We start from the raw sequence: 14,541 nt of genomic DNA, 5'->3' as shown, positions 1-14,541 counted from the left end.
GCAAACTTGAGTTTTCCGGCTCAGCTGAGACACATTTACAGAGGGTAAAACCCAAGCTGAGCTCACTATTAGATCCCTTTTTTTCCACAGCAATATCCAGCTGCAGAAGCAAAGAGACAGGGGTAGAGAATACAAAACTTAGCCCATACCTGCTGTAGCAGTCTGATACTGTTATAAATTCCAAAAATAGACATTGGATTATGTTTGTGAACTGGTCTGTTTCTCTGGGCATATTAGATTGGCTTAGATTCAGAGGTTTCACTTTTAGATGATGAAATAATGATTAAAGCTTTGATTGGGCCATGTCAGTAGGACACTGAGTCCCTGCCCCCTTGGTGGGTGGGGACTCACAGAGAAAATGACATGGCTGAATAAAAAGTTTAAGTTTTAATGCTGGAGCATCAGGAATTAAATACACAGAGAAGCAGATACGTGAGGGAAGAGAGATGGCTCCATTAAACACAGCAGAGGCCCTAGGAAGAGAGACGAGCTGTTTGTCTGATAATTTACAGCTGGCCTTGTGGAGAGACCAGAGCAGCTGAGGCCAGAGAGAAATAAGCCCCAGGAAAGAGACAAGATTTATCCTAGCCTACAGCTGATATTGGAAGAAGCTGGGACACAGAGCCTTAAGAAGAAGAGGAAAGCTGGACTCTTGAAGATGTCAGCAGCCATCTTGCTCTTACACATGGTAATAGACTTTGCTGAGGGTAGTAACTTACACTTTATGGTCTGGTACCTGTAAGCTTCTACCTCAAGTAAATACCCTTTGTAAAAGTCAATAGATTTCTGGTAGTTTGCCTCAGCACCCTTTTGGCTGACTAATACACCCACACAGCACAAAATTATAATAATTATTCTTAATCCAGATAAAGCCACTTCTCATAGGGTCTTACCTACATGCATGTTCTCAGATTCCTAGCTCCATGGGTGAGTAGGTCTGGGAAATCCACATTTCATGGATAAACCGCTCCTCCATTTGTGTAGATAACTAGACAGTGGAACACTGGCTGTCAACTGGATGCTAGCTTGTTGTCTTTCCTACTTCCAGCTGAGTGTGAACTAAGAGGGGAAAGGATGTCAGTTTCTGGTAGAATAATCAGTAAAGAGAATTCCATTAAATCACTCCAGACTTCACTGGGATTTTTCCATTCCTAGATTCTACACAGTTAACCCCAGTGTCTACCTTGGAACCTCTCATTCATACACTAAGAGTGACCTCTTCAGGCTCTGGTGAAGACTTCCTATAACATGACACCTGTAAAGTATAGCAGAATGTTCTTCAAAACATTTCAGGCCTATCCAATGGGATTCTTGGGTGTGTGTCTCTTCCTGTGTGGAGTTGGAGGCATCAGACATTATCTTTAATTGAATGGAACAAATTAATAAATATTTTAAAATACCAGCTGTAGCAGTTTAGTATTATTGATGAATTCCAAAAAGAAATATTGGATTATGCTTGTAATCTGATCTGTACCTGGGCATGATTGAGTTATGATTAGGGCATTGGCAAAGAACAGAGTTGAGGGTTTCTGATTTTGGAGTTTTGAGGTTGGAGTTTGATGCTGAAGATGTAAGCTGGAGCCCCGGGAAGTCAGCATGCAGAGGAAAGAGAAGTCAGGCCCAGGAAGAAAGGAAACTTGAACCCAGAGAAAAGCAAGCCCCAGGAACATAGGAACCCAGGAAGCCCGAACCCTTGCAGACATCAGCAACCATCTTGCTCCAAATAGACTTTGGTGAGGGAAGTAACTTATGCTTATGGCCTGGTATCTGTAAGCTCCTACCCCAAATAAATGCCCTTTATATAAGCCAACCAATTTCTGGTATTGTGCATCAGCATCTCTTTGGCTGACTAATACACGTGCTTTTTTTTTGTATTTTAAAGATTTATTTATTTATTTAATCCCCCCCCCCCCCCCCCCCCTGGTCTCTTCTCTGTGTCTATTTGCTGCGTCTTGTTTCTTTGTCCGCTTCTGTTGTTGTCAGCCGCACGGGAAGTGTGGGCGGCACCATTCCTGGGCAGGCTGCACTCTCCTTCACACTGGGCAGCTCTCCTTACTGGGCGCACTCCTTGCACATGGGGCTCCCTCCCCACGGGGGGAGGCACTCCTTGTGCGCATTAGCACTGCGCACGGGTCAAGGAGTCCCGGGGTTTGAACCAAGACCTCCCATGTGGTAGACGGACGCCCTAACCACTGGGCCAAGTCCGTTTCCCACACATGCTTAACTATATTTATTGAATGCCTATAAGGAGTAAAATTTGTATAAGAAAGAATCAATATTGAGGATGGTCTGAAATTCATGGAAAAGATTAAAAGTGAGTTTTCTGTAATATTAGTATTTCTGAGGTCCAGAAACCAATAGTTTATACTTTTCTTTAGAAGTGGTCATCTGAAAAGTACAAGCAGGCATTTCCAGAAGATTAACTCATTCTCCCATTACTGGCAGCCCAGAAAACTGGGCGACAGCACCACCTGTGTTTGAATCTTTCCATGGGTACCTAACATAAGGCAAAAAGCCTAGAATCTGACAAAGTTCCATTCATAAGGGAAAGAAAGGGTTCTCCACACGATTCAAAACAGGGAAACTTTTTCTTGGGAGGTGAACGAGATAACCACTACACTACCGAAACTAGGCAGCTATTGCTTCCAGCCATGCATCTGTGAGAATTTTCTTGCTGAGGAATATAAGTGTTCTGACTGGTAATGTACAAACACAACTGTGTTTCAAAATCCGAGAGCCAGCGGAAGAGTGTTGGAAAGAGGCCTCAGGAAGTACTTTGGGATCCCTTCTGACAAAAGTCCATGGCTGGGGAAGGATAGAGGGTTGGAGAGCTGACTGCAGAGGGGTCTGGAGTTTTGCTTTTAGGAGTATTGAAATTGTTCTAAATTTTTTGTGTGTGAAGCGTATAAATCATTGGCTGTACTCTTTGGATAGATTGTATGGTATGTGAATATATTTCAATAAAGCTGCTTTTTAAAAAACAATACAGGAAAGTTCAAATAAGGAATGGTACAAACAAAATACGATACAGATTCATTTGTCCAAACAATATATCTACATATATGTAGGGGTTAAGCATGATGGTAGCAACTGCACAGAGGTACAGTACCTGGTGTGGGATTCCTGGGAGAGGTGTCTGCAAGTAACTAATTTAGATATCTCTTTGGTGGAGAAGCCGCAGAGGACAGCAGGAAGGGAGTGGTATGTGCCTTGGTGAAAGACGGTAAACCCTTCACATTGCAAAATGTTGTGTCAGTCCCTGGAGGGGAATGAACCACCAACTTTCAGGTTAAGAGCCAAACCCGCTAAACAATTGCGCCACAGAAACAGACTTCAGCTTCTCCTGCTTCATCTCTTTGATGATCCAGGACTCATTCTGTTTTCACCGCTGAGGCTCACAAAGGCTGCCCCGCATGTAGGGGAAGTGGAGCGGCCTGCGACAGTCGGACCCTTTCTTCACGCGAACATTCTTCACCAGGCTCTACCCAGCAACTAAAAGGTACACATGGCAAATATCTAGTTTTTCCACCAAATTGGGGTAATTAGCTATATTTTTCCGCCCTTGTTCTCTCTCTCCTCTCTTTCCTAAACTCAAAATAAATAAATGTGGGAAATTTTAATATTGCCGTCAGGTCCCAAGGTTCTTTTAAGTGTGTGTGTGTGTATTCATACACATATACACACATACATACATATTAATACAACAGACATTTCATGTTAATTTCATGTGTATAATGGAGGGTACTAATTACATGTGCAAATTTTTTGGGCTACAATTATATATATATACACACACACATAAATACAAGCAGATTTCTACTTTAACCAATTTCAGGTGTACAACCAATTTCAGGGGTACTACTTATATTCACAATTTTTTTTGCTACAATCACCACAACTCATCAACAAATACTTTTTCGCATCTCCAGCCAAAAGTCTATAACAATCGAGTACAAGCTTAGCTCTTTTCGTCAATCTGTCCTCAAGTGTTACTTTATTCTTTGATGTTATTTTGAATGGAATTAATTTTTTAAGAGTTGATTTTATTGTTATGTACTAATAAAGCATTAATCCATCCAAAGAGTACAAACAAAGGAATTTGGTGTTTTCACATATTTGTACATTCATCACCCCAAATATTCCCAAAGCACTCTCATTATTCCAATAATGATAATAAACAGAAACCAAACAAACAAAACTCATCATCTCTCAATCTCTCTTGGGCTGGCCTGCCCTACATAGCTTCAATTCTTTTTCCTTTTTTTCCTTCTCACTAGTATGTTCGCATTTATATCGTGTAAAGCGGTCATATATATATATATGCAATCTCCCCCATATTCATGTTTAACATGAGGTTTTACTGTCTCATACAGTCCCATGTTACAGTTTGTAGTTTTCCTGCCAGCCTTATCCATGACCTTAAACTAGGCCTTTCAACCACTGTCAGACCCATCCAATAGCACTGCTAGTGACAAATACCATCATATGCTTTAACCATTTCTAGTCACTGCCAAAGATTTACAAAGAACTGTTTCCCCCCCCCCAGCAATTCTTCTGGGGGGGGTTAAGCTTTCCATCCTCTCCCCTTCTTCTATTTATGGGTGACTTGCCTTCTAATTATACCCTCCATGAATTTATACGATACATTCAGTTCATAACTGTGCAATCATACAGTATTTATTCTTCTGCGTCTGTCGTGCTTGACTCAACATGACGTCTTCCAGGTTCACTCCTGTTGTCACAGGCTTCACGACTTCATTTCTTCTTCCTGCCATATAACAGTTTAATGTCTTTATACACAAGTCGTTCATCCATTCATCGGTTGAGGGACACCTGGGCTGTTTCCAACTTTGGCCAATAATGAACAAGGCCATTCTGAACATTGGTGTGTGTTAATTATATTTTCATTCCCCCCCCCCCCCTGCCCTGTCCTTCAGGTAGGACAGTTCCTATTTCTCCATCTCCAAATTCACTGACTTCCTGTTATCCTCCAAATGTAGTGAATTCTATACAGTGGTTCCTTTTTTAAAAATTGACAACTTTCCTTTCACTTTTAATGTTGTCGATTTTGTCTTCCCTTTATTATTTCTATTTCTTGAGGATGTTTACTATCTCTGAATTTTGGGGTGGTTCTATTTTCCCTTTAAACATGAGCACAGTTACAAGTATATCTTAGACAAGTATTGCCTCCACATTCCAACATTTGGGTCATCTCTGTGTCGCTCTTCCTGAATTTTGATCGTGGGTCACCTTTCCCATTTCTCTTAAAGTGAGGAATTGATGCAGATACATTTGGATTGTATTCTGGATATTTTGAAAGATGCCCGGCATGACTCTGGATTCTTAGGCATCACAAAGAGTACTGGCTGTTTTTAAAGAGCGGGCTGTAATCCTTGTTTTTTTTTTTTTGTTTTTGTTTTTTTCAGGCTGTAATCCTTGTGGACGGTCAGCCTCCCCACTAGTTGGTTCTGCCCTGGAATGGATGGCAGGTGAAATGTCAACTCGGGGACTTTGTCTTTAGCTGGACTACTTGGAGTCTGCCTGTACAAGCATAATTCCAGAGCCAGACAGAAATTGGACAGGGTTTACCCACAATTTGGAACTTGGGATCAGTGTCTCTTCTTTCTGAGCTTTCTCCCGTTGACTTTACAGCTGCAGTGAATGCCCACATTTTGTGCTCTGATCCTTTAATCAAGTAAGGCAGTTTTGGTTTTGGTTTAAAATGTAGCTGACCCCAGCAGGTTGCCTTGAGCCTAAAGTTTGTGCCCTGGAAATCTCAATGTTTTTCCCCCTTGCACTTTTCCTCCTGTTTTGCTGAGTCTCCCAGCACACTGGCATAATTTAAAATCTATACTTTGCCCCTCACTGACTGTTTCTTAAGGAGCAGTGCTGTGAAAAGGGCAGCATCCTTTTGGAGCAGATAACCTCATCCTGCCAGTCACTGCAGCCTGACACCTGGGGCTCGAGCAACCACCTGGGTTGGAAACTGTCGGTGGCTATGAAACATTGGGCCCAAAAAGGCTAGGATCCGCCCAAATTCCAAGCCTGAGGAAAAGGGAGCTGTTCCGATCGGGGACCTTTCCGCCTGTGAGGTCAACGTGATCGTCACTACACTCGTGAAACAAAACCGCAAATGCCTTGGGGAAGCCTCTGAGAGAACTGTCGCGCTGAGGCGTCCAACTGGCAGGATTGGCAAGGTACCATATGCAACCGCCCTTCGAAACTCCAACACCAGCAGCCAAGTGCTGGAAAAAGGCCTCGGCAAGGATGCGCCATCCTTTCCGGCAAACCACACGCCTGCTCCCTTAGGCGCTGCCTCCCACTTTCACGCCCAAGGACCCCGAGCCCCACTCTCTGGGTTCCGCCTCCCGAATCTCACTTCCTTTCCGAAAGAAGCGCCCACGGACACCCTTGGCCTTGACAGCCTCTCCAGCCCCTGCAGCTGCGGGGCCCGCGCCTTAGGCCCCTGCGCCTTTGGGCCGCTCCCACCGTCCCGGGGCTGCCGACGCCGCCCTCCCGGCTTCTGGAGCCCGCGGCCGGGGCTCTGGGCTCTGGACAGATGATCCGAGCCTCCAGCCCCCCAGGAAGCCGCGCCCTCGCCCCAACGCGCCCACGGGCCAGACCCGCTCGCCTCGGGGGCAGCGCTCTCGCCTCGGCCTCTCGCTGCGGCTCCTCCGCGGCCGAGGCAAGTCCTCCGGCGCCCCCCAAGTTCTCCTTCCTTCAGGGCGACTCCAGCGAAGTCCAGGCTTGAGACTGGCCGCCTTCAGGTTTTAGCCGCTGCCGAGCCAGAGACCTCCGCGGGCGGGACGACCCCGAGCCTCCCGCGCGTCCCCACGCCCTCGGCGGCCTGGACAAAGGTCCTCGGGAGACAGACAGGCCTCGAGGCAGACATGGAACCGCGGGAGGAAGGGGGGGCGGGCAGCTGGGCCTCCAGGCGCCCAAGTGGGCGGCCCCCCAAAGCTGCGGGGGGAGGAGGAGGGGGGCTTGGGGCGCTGCTCAGGCCGCGCCAGTCTTCCCTTCCGTCCACACCCCCAGGGCCCGCGGGGCTTTGGAGGGTCCCTGCGCCTCTTGCCGCGTCACACGGGCCCGCAGCGAGTCTCCTCCCTGTGGGGTGGCCGGAGGCGCACTGGCCGCCCCGGGAGCAGGTCTGGCTGCGCTGGAGTCCCTGAGGGGAGGCAGAGGCCGAGCCCGGGGGTCGTGACTCGCTTGGGAAAGGGGCGGCCGCTCCTGCTCCTCGGCTCCGGCTGCTGCTCGAGTGCTCATTAGGCTTTTGGGGGAGGTGACCGGCGCGACACCCGCGACGTGCGAGGGACGTGAGCGGCGGGTGGGGTCCCCGAGGCTCCGCGCGGAGGCGTCTATACACGCAGGTGAGGAGGTCGGGGCACACGCGCAGCTCGCGAGCTGGGCAGACACGGAAAAGCGCCGCCAGGGCACGGGCAGGAGGCGGCGTCCAAAGGACACCAGGACACCCAGACGCCGCTCTGCGCCCCGCCCCCCCACAAGCCAGCAGGCACCCGGTGGGGGTTCACCCCCGTGGACACCCCAGCCCGCCGCCGCCCACCAGGCGCTGCGCACCTCTTCTCTTCTCGTTTCCATGCACCGTCACCAAGAGGTGTGCGATAAATATTGGGTGCGCTGACAGCCGCTGGGAGGGCGAGATCCAGGGAGGTGACGTTGCCTGAGGCGCCAGAGGCAGCCTGCGCGGGGCAGAGGAGCCAGCGAGTGGCCGCAGGGCTGCAGACCTGCTCGTGCTTCCAGGGGCAGAGCAGTCCCGGCCCTGGGCTGTGCTTGGCGCCCGGGGCTGGAATGACTTGGCCGAGAGCGGCTTGGGGGGCTGGCGGCGGGCGGGAAGCGGGGCGCGGGAAGTAGGGTGGTCTTGCGTAGTGTGGAGTGAAGTGGTCGAGGCTGCCGCGTCCCGGCCCTGCTGCTTGGAGACGTAGCTGGCAGGGAAGACACCATGGTCTCTAAGGGCTTTTCCCAGGGCGAGGCTCATCCATTGCCCTGAGGATCTGCTCAGCCCTGCGATTGCCCCACAGGGGGAATACTGAGTGCAAAATGTGTGTTAGTGGAGGGTTGAGGTCGCGGTTTCCCTGATCTTCCGTGTCTCCAGGCAGACTTGAAAACCTACCGTCGCTCTGGCTTTCCCTCCACGTGCGCGGGCAAGTGCGCCGCCCAGGCTTCACTTTCCGTTCTCCCTCTACGAAGGAGCCTCGCGCTTCCCGCAAGGGCCGCCTTCCAGTGCTCCAAAACTCAGCCTTCGCCAACCGAAGCCGAAGGACACCCGCTGCTTGGGTTGCGCTCCTTCTTCTCGGCCTCTCTTCCCTCCCTAGATCTTCCCCTCAGCGCAGCTCCTTGGGGCCTCGGCCTTCGCGGGCCTATTCAACGCCTGTGGCTCGGCCGGGCCACCCCACACCCAACTCCCCACCTGCCGCAGCCTCTCCCACCCGCATCACCTTCCATGCCGCCCACCCTGTGAGGACCCTCAGCACAGAGTGGGGCTCGGATTCAAGCTTCCCACGCGAGGAGAGACCTTTCCAGAGGGGCCCGTGGTCGCAGGGAGGCTGGTGGGCCCGGAGGCCCCCTCCTCCCGGGTTATCCACGTGCTTCTGACGCCTCACCTGGCTTCGTCGTCGCGCCCTTCTTCCCCTTATATCCCCGCCTTCTCTGATTCCTGATTCCCTCTCTTCTTATTTGTGCCACAGAACTTCCCTCCCCCCACCCCAGCTCACACATTTCCTGGGGTTCTCCTCTGCCTTACAGAAGGTACAAAAATGAAATGAAAATGTGCTAAGTGAAGGAAACCAATCACTCACAAAGTACTATCTATTGTGTGACTGCATTTCTACAAAATGCAAATAGAAAGCAATTTATAAAGGTATACTAGATTCGTGGTTCTGTCTTGCTGGGGAAGGATAGAGGGATGGAGAGGTAGATTTGTGGTTCTCCCAAGGCCGGGGAAGGATAGAGGGATGGAGAGGAGACTGCTAAGGAGGTAGAAGGATGACCGCCAGGCCACTGGATGACAGAGCAGCTGGTGTAGGACTCTTGGCAGAAGTGTGTTGGAACACCTAAGTTCCGTGTGTCTTTGGTGGAGGAGCGGGAAAGGACAACAGGTGGGAAGTGTTAGAGGTTAGAAGCGGATGGCCAATGCTTGGCATTGGAAAATGTTAGCCATCCCTGGGTGGTCTTGAACCACCAACCTTTCGGTTAATAGCCCAGCAGGCTAACCGGTTGCACCACAGAGGCAACAGTATAGCATGGTACTTTCAGTCTTTGATAATCCAGGATGCATTCCCTTTTCACCGCTGAGTACTAGCCGGTGGCAGGATGTACAGCAGCTGCTTTGCGATTCCCTAGGTAATGGATATTTGACTTGTTTCAGCTCTGGCCTGTTTTAACTAAAGCTGCTTTCAACAATCCTTCCAGGAGCTGTTGTGTTGACAGAGATTTTCATTTGTCTGGGAGAACCGAGGAATTGCTTGGTGAGCAAAACCTGTTATCAAAGGGAGGTACATGCCTAACTTCGTAAAAGCTGCCGAAACTTTCCCATGAACCGTGAGTGAGTGTTATGGTTGTTCCACATCTTCACCAGTCTTGGGTGTTCTAAATCTTCATCATGTGAACCACTCGACTGGGAGTCGCGGTAACTCTATGTGTTGTATTGTGATTTTGTTTGTTTGTTTTTGTTTGTTGGTTGGTTGGTTTTACCATTTTTTTAAAAAAAGGAGCTTCAGGTTTCATAAAAAATATAAGGGATTCCCATATGTCCGCTCCCTCCCTCTCACAGTTTAGGTGGTTTTAACACCCATTTTCCTGACAACTGATAATACTGAGCACCCTCTGACGTGTTTGTAATGTGATCTCTACCTGGGCATGATCGAATTATGATTAGGGTATGACAAAGAAGAGAGTTGAGGGTTTTTGATGTTGGAGTTTTGATGTTAGAGTTTGATGCTGAAGCCTTAAGCTGGAGCCCCAGGAAAAGAGGAACCCCGAACCCAGAGAGAACCAAGAAGACCCTGGAAGGGAGGAACCCAGGAAGCCTGAACCCTTGCAGACATCAGCAGCCATCTTGCTCCAACAAGTGAAAAGAGACTTTGTTGAGGGAAGTAACTTGTGCTTTATGGCCTGGTATCTGTAAGCTCCTACCCCAAATAAATACCCTTTATAAAAACCAACCATTTCTGGTATTTTGCATTAGCACCCCTTTGGCTGACTAATACAGGGTCTTTCGATAAGAAGGTATTTTTCATGTTGATGACACTCATACATACTTCTTTCTTTCATATTTATGCTTTCTGCATCCTGTTTAATAAACTTTGCCTTCCACGGAGTAACCAAGATACTTTGAAAATGCTTTATGGTTTTAACGAGTATGTTTTTTGGTCTATGGTTACCTGAAACAAACTTTTTGGTGCAGTGTGAGGAAGAAATAAAGGTTTCCTATTTCCCCAATATCGATAGCATTTGTTTCAGCACCATTTATTGAAACTATTTCCTTGCCCCATTCAACTGGCTTGTATGGAAAAGCAATTGACCATACACCTGAGGATCCATTTCAGGCTATTCAGCTCAGTCCATTCTTCGGCCTGTATGGCCAATACCTCCAGGACACACCCTGGTCTATTGTAGCTTATTGTCACATGTTAAAGGGCAGTAATACAAGTCTACCTATTTTGTTCTTCTCTTTCATATGGCTCAATAATTTTTAAATCGACAAACACCCACATAACCACCCTGCAGAGCAAAATATGCTCTCACTCAAGCCCTCTTTTCTCAGAGTTGGACATGTGCCCGCACAAGCACAGGTTGCCGCTCTGGGCCGGAAGATCCCCTATTCTGCCCTGCAGGGAGACTAAATCTGCAGGTGCCTGCCGAGCTGATGAGGAGACAAAGTGCCTTCCAAACTCAGCTCGGCTTCTGGGGATTTCCTGGGTGGGGGCCAACGGGGGTATCCAGCTCACTCTCCAGCACTTTGATCTTTGAAACAGCTTTTTCTTCAGTTATTTCTAACCGTGAAATGTGCAAAGATCTGTGTTTCTGATGTTTAGGCTCATGTTTACAATATCCTCTCCTTTCAAGGGAGATAGAGTCCTATGGAGGGTTCCTAATTCTCAAAGCTGTATGTTGGGTGAGAGACTACAAAACGGAGGTTGAAGGAGAACTGACGTTTTTGAAAAAAGATGTGGGAGAGCCTGAGAAATGGAGCGATGGGGAGGGGGTGAGAGTCGGCTCTACCCAGAATTCGAATTTCCTTTTGGCGGTGGGTGTCAGATTTTGCAGAAAGAAAAGAGATGAACTTTAGTAGGAAAAGAAGATATTTGAGTTCTTTTATGACTCCTTCATCTGTTTACGTATGGTTCTCCTTAACCATCTTTATAAATAGGGCCTAGGTGAGCTTGACATGTTGTTTTGTTTCTTTGCTTTGTTTTGGAATGCATACTTGTATTGTATTCAAATGACTCTTGTACTTCAAGCCTCCTGCTGTGAACCTCCCAGATTCCTGTTAGGTTCCACCAGCTGTGCACTCAAAGTAAAAGCAGCCCAAGATATTGGTGTGAGGGTAGGTCTCCCTGGGAAAGTGCAGGGAAAATTAAGAGGGGTATATGTTTCCTACAAATTCAATGACATCTGCTTTCCCTTCTCTGGTGATTTTCCAGGTTCCTTAACATGAGATCCCTTTTTCCAATAAGGGGCTGTTGTTGACCAAAAAGCTTTGCCTTGCATCCTTGGAATCCACAGAAATCCTGGGTAAGGAAGTTCAAGTGCTCCCACCTGGGAAGTCTGGGGATGGCCTAGGGGCTGGTAGCTGGCGATGGCTGTCTGCTTTGTGTACTTGGCAGACTGGACCCTGGGACGGGACGGCCTTCCTCAGCTACCTGAGAACCCAGTTCCAGAAGAAGTCAAATTCTCTGTCACTTTAGATCCGGGCATCTCCTAGGATCTTCTCTTTCTTTTGCTTTCTCTCTCATTATACCTTCTCCAACAGGAGTGGAGTCTCTGCTTTTGGATGGCGACAGGACCCTCTGAGGTTCCTCTACGACAGGCCGGAAGAGTTGATGGTTGTACCTTCCCACCTGGTGTCACCAGAGCAGAGGCTGCCCCAGAATCCAACTCTGCACGGGTGGGATGTGGAGGAGCCGGGAGGGCAGCAGGTGCAGGGGAGTGGGGAAAGGCAGAAGAGGAGGGAGCGGCAGGCTCAGCACAGTTCCTTGTGCCCCCTCGCCTGCTGCTCTGGGGTGCCCTGGGCAGCGGAATAAGACGCCCCGCCAGAATCACTGTAGGCTGAAGGAAAAGGTGGGAAGTTCCAGAAAAGGTCAGAAGAATTGTCTGGAGAACTTTTTGGTCGTCCTGAGGCAGGTGCGCTTGTGGGTGCTGGTGGGTGGGCGTTCTACCATCGTGGAGTCAACAGAGACAGAAGAGAGCCTTCCACATTGAACTGTCCAAGGTAAATATCCATAGTGCCCAGGAGGAGAAAGCCTGGTGTAGGTCCGTGTCCACGCCGGACCCACGAGGAAGCACGAATTGCTGACTCGCTGGATGTGGCGTCTGAGGAAAACCCCCGCAGCAGAGAGCTCTGCGTTTCTGAGACTGAGACGATGACGGCGCTTTCACCACCGAAGCTGGGAAAACTGCAGTGCAGCAGGTTGTAGGCAGAAGAGCCGGAGTTCAGGTGACCCCGGAGGCCTTGCTCCTGGAAGGAGGTTTCCATCCAGCCTGTCTCCATCGGCATCAGCCTGAGTCGTTTAGGAGGCGGGAGAAGCTGTGGCGTGGGTGCTCAGCCTCCTGGTCTCCCTGGCACCTCTCCTTTTCTCGCCTGCTCCCGTTCACCTGGTCCGCAGGCCTGGCTCCTGCCACCCATGTGTCCACTGTTGACGCAGGGCAAAGGGCAGGACGAGACCCTCGGCTCCTTGACTTGTGCTCCTGATGGGTCTTACTGGCACGGCTCTGGTCCAGCAGAGCGCTCGGTGCGTGGCGTGCGGGCTGGCCTTTTGGAGAAAACAGGGAGGACCTGACTACGGGAAAGTTTCCAGGTCGTGTAGGCGCCTGGGTGTCCTGGCTTTGATGGTGGAAGAAGCCCCACTGAAAACTATCCCATGTGTCCCTGGTGGTCTAGTGGCTAGGATTCAGCGCTTTCACCGCCGCGGCCCGGGTTCGATTCCCGGTCAGGGAAAGCTTTTGCCCTGGGTGGCGTTGCCCTAGAATCGTGCTTTGATCCATCCCCACGTGGCTGCTGCGCTCCAAGCGCCCAATGCCAAGAGACTCGGCAATCGCTCCCAACCTGCGGGGACGCACAAGAAGGGCTTGTGGGACGCTTCTCAGGCCTGTGCAAGACTTCCCTTCAGGCCACACCGCTCACGGACGAAGTGGCTGATCTAGAGACTTACTCAACCTCTTTCCCCTGCCAGGCTTGCAGCGATTCCAATTCCTAACGCGTTACACTCAAGCAGGTGCCCTCGGCCGCGGACGCCTCCGCCCCAAGCGGGCAGGACTGCTCCAGCTGGGAATCGCGGAGGCAGGTCGGAGGCAGGTCGGAGGCAGGTCCGGGGCGCGTCCGTGGCGAGCTGGGGGCGCCGAGTCTCAGCGATCCTGCCTCGCCTGCAAGTGGGGCGGGCAGCTCGGGCTCCTCGGCGCCGTCTAGTGGTAAAGTGTTTATTAGGCTTTTGGAGGAGGTGACCGGGGCGCGACACCCGCGAGGGTGGGCCGGAGGTGAGCGGCGAGTGAGGTCCCCGAGGGCCGCCCGTCGTTGTTGGTACAAGTAAGTGAGGAGGTTCAGGGTCCACACGGCGCAGCTTGCGAGCCTGGAGGAAATGGAAAAGCGCCTTCAGCGCCAAGAGCAGAAGGCAGGGGCACAAATGAACACCAGGACATCCAGACGGCGCTCTGCGCCCCGGCCCCACCCACAAGCAGACGGCGGGGGTGGGTTCATCCCGGTGGACGCCCCCCCCACCCCAGGCCCAAGCCCACCCCGCCGCCCACCTAGTTACTGCATGGGTTTCTCCTGTCCATGCACTGAGTCATTATTTTCTAACTTTTTTTTTTTTTTTTGGCAATTGCATTCCTTTCCATCCACAAATATACTCATAATGTTCAACCACCACTTTATTGTTGAATGATAACTTGCCTAGTGAATATTCTCAGACATCTATCCTTGGCACTTGTGTTCTTTTAGCCATCCTTTTGCCAACCAGTCATTGCCTATCTTTCACACATTCTGCCAACAAGCAGACCCTTGAGGACTAATTCCCACAGCTGCTTCCCCTCACAGGTTGGGGAACCGAGACATTGGACACAACATCCTGACTTCCTTGAAACACATTTCCTTTTGCCTGCACTTGCCTGTTTTGTGTGCTCTCAACTTGGCAAGCTAGAGTGGCTAGCAGTAACAAGATCAGGATCTCACCGTTGCTTGGGGAATGTGTGTGCTCCCATGGTTCTCTTGCTCATATACAGGAAATTGTGCTTCTGGCCAGGGAAGAAGAAATCTGCAACAGCCTCTCATGGGCCCTCTTCTGGCTATACCTCCCTCCTCTGGATGAT

General features: G+C 50.1%; 1 non-coding gene across 1 annotated transcript; it reads left to right on the top strand.

Annotated features, from left to right (window-relative positions):
• Window positions 1-13,102: 13,102 nt before the first annotated feature.
• Window positions 13,103-13,174, top strand: TRNAE-UUC (transfer RNA glutamic acid (anticodon UUC)). Its single transcript has one exon. It is a non-coding gene; the product is annotated as a tRNA-Glu (tRNA).
• The last annotated feature ends 1,367 nt before the right edge of the window (window positions 13,175-14,541 follow it).

This window comes from Dasypus novemcinctus, chromosome 13, assembly GCF_030445035.2.
Source record: "Dasypus novemcinctus isolate mDasNov1 chromosome 13, mDasNov1.1.hap2, whole genome shotgun sequence".
NCBI lineage: Eukaryota > Metazoa > Chordata > Mammalia > Cingulata > Dasypodidae > Dasypus > Dasypus novemcinctus.
Note: the sequence above shows the minus strand (reverse complement) of the source record. Positions and strands in the feature narration are given on the sequence as shown.